Below are 6,023 nucleotides of genomic sequence, written 5' to 3' on the forward strand. Positions count from 1 at the left end.
GAAGCTTCTCATCTGTACGTCAGCTAAGCATCGTGAAATCCAACGAATTCCAAACAAACGAAAAACAGTAGGAAGATAAACCAAGCTCCCCTGCAAAAGGTGCATCTTTCCCCCTGTGAAGAGCTCTGTCAAATTAATAGGCCATCCACCCAGACTGATGAAGCACAATGAGCAGGAGAAAGTATTACCAATACTGGAATGCAATATGTTATCATTATGGTTCAGAGTGAACAGTCTATGGCGATAAATAGGCAGTTCTCACCTCTCAGTGACGTTCCAGTGGGTTCTCCAAAACAAGAAAGGTAAATTCTGCAAAATCCTCATGATGCGCAAAATTCTACTCCAGATTTCTAGTGTCTCCTGCTGCCTCCATCCCTGCAGCAATGTCCAGTATGTGACACAATATACTCAGCAAGAGATTCCCTCTGTCCCAGGGGATAATACTCTCAAGTGGGACTGGAGACATGGATGTTGCTGGAACATGCTCCTGCCTGCAGGAGCATCTTCCAGCAGCCACAGGGTTAACCCAGTAATGCTGAGAGCTCTGGTTATTGCTAAGGAGGGAAAGTTTCTTTCATCAGTCATTGGGGTCTTGTACATTTCGAAGCCAGCCCATTAACTACACTAGTTCCATTGTAGTTAGCTTGTTATTTCACTTTTTGGGTATAGGCAATAATCACAAAAATATATTTAAAAAAAATCACTTCAGAGTCAAGACACTGTAAATACTTTGAAGCTAATTCTCTGAAATCTAAAAATACCCGATTGACTGAAGATGCAACAAAAGTGATACTACCAAGAGATTCCATTTTAAAGTTAATCTGCTGCTTGTATGAACTTGTGGTAATGAGGGCGAAAAGAAGATCACAGTAATTACAGTCACTGAGGTATGAGGGAATCCAGTTTGCCTACCTTGAATTAGAATATGATAGAATCACTGAGGTTAGGCCTGGTCTACATAGGAAAGTTCACAGTGTATGTTTTTCTGCTTTATCTGTACCAGTTTAACTATGGTGAAAGGATGCGTCTATATTGTTTTGTTTACTCTGGCTTAAGCTAGTTCCTTTATGAATCATTGTGGATAGAGGAAGAGGATGAGATCAAGCGGTTACTTCTACATTCAGGTTTCCCAGAGTGGCTTTAGTTGCTGGAGAACCTCTTCTGTTCATGGCCCCCTAGCACTGATGGGTGGGACAGGACAGTGCTGCAGAGCTGGGATGAACTGCAGTGGCCGCAGAATTTCAGACTGCAGAAGGCTACTTCCCTAGACATCTGTGTGGAGCTTGCCACCAAGCTGCAGTGGTGAAGCACCAACCTGAGAGTCCCCCTCAGCGTGGAGAAGTATGTGGCCATCAGCATCTGGAAGCTCCCAACTCCTGACAACTGTTGTTCAGTAGATAGCCGGTTTGGTGCTGGGAGATCAATTGTCGGGACTTTTTGTCATGTGGGTGTGACTGCTATCAAGAGGGAGCTGCGGGGCTAGAACATAACGCTTGCTAATGCACAGGAGGCTACTGATGGCCTTGCATAGCTGGGGTTCCCAAATTGTACAGAAGCCCTTGATCAAACCCATCTGTCGATCCCACCCCCCTCTCACCAGATCAGAGTTCATTGACAAGAAGGGTATTTTTCCATGGTGCTGCAAGGCCTCATTGATTGCCATGGGATGGGGTGGACAGGTCCATGATGCCACGGTCTTCAGAAACGCAGCTCTGTTTTCTGCAAAGAAAAAGAGAACTTCTGCTCCCATGGCCATTATGGACATTGGTGGTATTGTTCATACATTCCAAGGCCAGAAGGGACCACTGTGATTATTTAGTCTGTTCTCCTGTATAACACAAGCCAGAGTCCTGGCCCCAAATACTTCCTACAGCAGAGCTATTAGAAAAAAACATCCAATCTCAATTTAAAAATTGTCAGGGATGGAGAATACACCATGACCCTTGGTAAATTGTTCCTTTGGTTAATTACTCTCAGTGTTAAAAAATCTATAGTGTTGTAATTCCTTCTGTCATTCTGGGAGACCCAACTTACCCTCTGCTTCCCTGGCTTATGACAAGGGCAGAAGAAGGGAGCTGTTTGACTGTACCCTGAATATCTGAAGAATGATTGTGGAGAGGGTGGTTGGAAGACTCAAGGAAAGGAGGAGACGCCTCCTGACATGGCTGAAGGCTGCTGAATAGTATCTGCCTCATGTGATAGGCACTTGGCTCGGTTTGCACAACGTCTGGGAGAGCCAAGGGGAGATCCTCATCGATGGCTGTGAAATAAAGATGATGGCACTTTCTGTACCTTATTAACAGCCAGCCCCAAGTGATCAGGGGACACGGGTCAGAGATGGGTTGTGGTAGAAAATGAATGTCCTGTAGTCAAGGAAATGAATGCATGGTGTTTGTGTAAAGATCTGATTAAGAATTGGTGTTACTGGGGGCAGATGCATCTCAATGAAAGTTGTCAGTCGAGTTGTACATAACATTTATGGATTTAATGTAACTGTGCAAAGTGATAACCAATGGATGTGTGGCAGAACATGCCCAAAGTGCTGAGCGCATACACATGGCTGTGCTGATGGGCTCACAACAAATGTGTAAGTGGGACCTGTTCTCCTTGTTTGGTGGGTGGAATGGTGCGGGCAGGGCCTGCCATTTGGGGAAACAAAAAGAGGCTCCCGGTATCCTGTGTTCTCCACAAGTTGCAGGACATGGCTGGGTGGGGGTGCTGGCTGTGACCATAGCATCACAATGTTCTCCAGCAGAGCTGTTTGCCTCTGTCTGCAGGGTATAGTCCAGCATCCTTTCCTGCCTGTCCTCTCCTTTGTCCAGGATCTCCCTTGGGAGCCTCTCTGCCTGCTGCAGAGACCTCCGTCTGCTCTTCTGTTTTTCTTGGTGGGATGCAGTCACAAGGTCCATGAACGTGTCCTCCCTTGCTCTTTTTTCCCCTTCAGAAGTTTGCTTGGGTTCTGAGGGGAATCACCATCAGTGCCCTCACTTCCTGTTCCTGTGCCTCAGAGCTCAGTGTTCTGAAGAGAGATTGGCTGTCTGGTGCAATCACCTCCTGGTTTGTGTCCTAGGGTACTTGGGTGCCTTCCATGCTCAGCTCCAAACTGTTCTGAACCCCATGATAGAGTTTGGTGGTGGCATCCATTGCAAAAATCTGGTCCTGCTCTTCATAGAGGGCAGGCCCTGGGAGCATGGCTGCAGGTCCCATTCTCATCCCTTGTGTTCCCACAGCTCTGCCGGAGCTCCTTTGCCTTGGCACAGTGCTGGGCCATATCTCGGGACTGACCTGTCTCCTGCAATGCCAGCTGAGATGAATAAATAAGGGATTTTTTCAGTTTGAAAATTTGACAGAAAGTTTGGGTTTTGGATCAAATAGAATGTTTTTTGAAATTTTCAGCAAATTGAAAACGTCAAAGAAATTTTTGAGGCCGAGTCAAAATGAAACATTTTGTTTAGACGTGACCTGAAAGTTTTCAATTTGGTTTTGACAAAACCCAAGGGAATACCTGATTAACAAAATGGCTGAGGGGACATCAGTGGTTTCAGCAAGTGGTTAGGGACCTCCCTGGATATATGGTTTCAGTTCCCCCCTCTGCCTGATATGGAGCAGAGATCTGAATTTGGGGGGGGTCTCATACTGTAGGAGCGTGCTCTACCCACTGGCTAATGGATAGTCTGACATGAGGCTTTCTCAGTCTCTCCTGCTGAAACTATTCCTCTTTTATCAATAAGTAAATAGCCAATTGGAGCAGGGGACTTAAATTGTGGCATTGGGCGGCACCCCTTAGGTGAGTGTCATAACCACCACCCTATAGATTCATTCTGGGCACTTCCCTCTGCCCAGAATCTAAACAAAAAAATTTGTCAGGCCAGGGTATGAAACAAAAAGTTTCAATATTTCTAAAATTTTGATGTTTTGGTTCAGCCAAGATTATTGAGAATGAGGTTGGGGTCGACCAAAACTGCATTATTGGGGTGAGGTAAATTGTTTTCACCTCCCTCCCCCCCCAAAAAAATTGCCCAACTGTATCTGCCAGGTACTCATAGATCCTGGCATTCCAGTGACACTCGTCTTCAAATGGAAACTGGACATGTTTTCTCCTCAGAGGGCAAGGTAGTGCAGGGCCTGAGACAGGACCATGTGGAAGCATGGGGCATGGCTTGCTATCATGGTTACCTAAGGACGGGTGGTGGAATCTCCTTCCTTGGAGGTTTTTAAGGCCGGCTTGACAAAGCCCTGGCTGGGATGATTTAGTTGGGAATTGGTCCTGCTTTGAGCAGGGGGTTGGACTAGATGACCTCCTGACGGTCCCCTTCCAACCCTGATATTCTATGATTCTACCCCCCCCCCCCCATGCCAAGTCTCTAACCCTGCATCCAGCAGCAATGGAGATGCAGATTAATGTTGATGAGCTGTTAACAATGTAAATGTCATCATTAGGGATTATTGGCATGAATGGGGACAGTCCCCAATGCTCAATGCTATTGTGTCAGCTGTCTGCAAAGTTAGGCAGACACACCTGCATCGGTTACACTCACTTTACATTTTTAAGATGTTCTTTTGCAGCTGTAAGAGCTTGACACAGCATTTATTTTAAAGGACAGTTTAGATTCTGGAGCAGAATTACTTTAACGGGGGGTGGATTCTGCTGCTTAATCTGCAGCCAAGATATTGCAGAAAACACGTGGCCGTGGCAGTAATGAAGAATCCTCTTTTGGCTGAGTGGCATGGACAGGATGGAGACAAATGGGGAATCCCATCTATATGTCCTGGTCTATATGTCAAAAATATTACATAAAACATGCGTCTGACCATTGGTAACCCATTCCAGTGCTTCACCACCCTCCTAGTGAAAAAGTTTTCCCTATGATCCAATCTAAACCTCCCCCACTGCAACTTGAGGCATTACTCCTTGTTCTGTCATCTGGTACCACTGAGAACAGTCTAGATCCATCCTCTTTGGAACCCCCTTTCAGGTAGTTGACAGCAGCTACCAAATCCCCCCTCATTCTTCTCTTCTGCAGACTAAACAATCCCAGTTCCCTCAGCCTCTCCTCATAAGTCATATGCTCTAGCCCCCTAATCATTTTTGTTGCCCTCCGCTGGACTCTTTCCAATTTTTCCACATCCTTCTTGTAGTGTGGGGCCCAAAACTGGACACAGTACTCCAGATGAGGCTTCACCAATTAGGGGGGAATGATCACATCCCTCGATCTGTAGGCAATGCCCCTACTTATACAACCCAAAATGCCATTAGCCTCTTGGCAACAAGGGCACACTGTCGACTCATATCCAGCTTCTCGTCCACTGTAACCCTTAGGTCCTTTTCTGCAGAACTGCTGCCTAGCCATTCGGTCCCTAGTCTGTAGCGGTGCATGGGATTCTTCCATCCTAAGTGCAGGACTCTGCACTTGTCCTTGTTGAACCTCATCAGATTTCTTTTGGCCTAGTCCTCTAATTTGTCTAGGTCCCTCTGTATCCTATCCCTACCCTCCAGCATATCTACCACTCCTCCCAGTTTAGTGTCATCTGCAAACTTGCTGAGAGTGCGAGTCCACGCCATTCTCCAGATCATTAATGAAGATATTGAACAAAACTGGCCCCAGGCCCGACCCCTGGGGCACTCTGCTTGATACCGTCTGCCAACTAGACATGGATCCATTGATCACTACCCGTTGAGCCCGACCATCTAGCCAGCTTTCTATCCACCTTCTAGTCCATTCATCCAGCCTATACTTCTTTAACTTGCCGGCAAGAATACTGTGGGAGACTGTATCAAAAGCTTTGCTAAAGTCATCCACTGCTTTCCCCTCATCCACAGAGCCAGTTATCTCCTCATAGAAGGCAATTAGGTTAGTCAGGCATGACTTGCCCTTGGTGAATCCATGCTGACTGTTCCTGATCACTTTCCTCTTCTCTAAGTGCTTCAGAATTGATTCCTTGAGGACCCTGCTCTATGATTTTTCCAGGGACTGAGGTGAGGCTGACTGGCCTGTAGTTCCCCGGATCCTCCTCCTTTTCCT

Source organism: Chrysemys picta, chromosome 12 (assembly GCF_011386835.1).
Source record: "Chrysemys picta bellii isolate R12L10 chromosome 12, ASM1138683v2, whole genome shotgun sequence".
NCBI lineage: Eukaryota > Metazoa > Chordata > Testudines > Emydidae > Chrysemys > Chrysemys picta.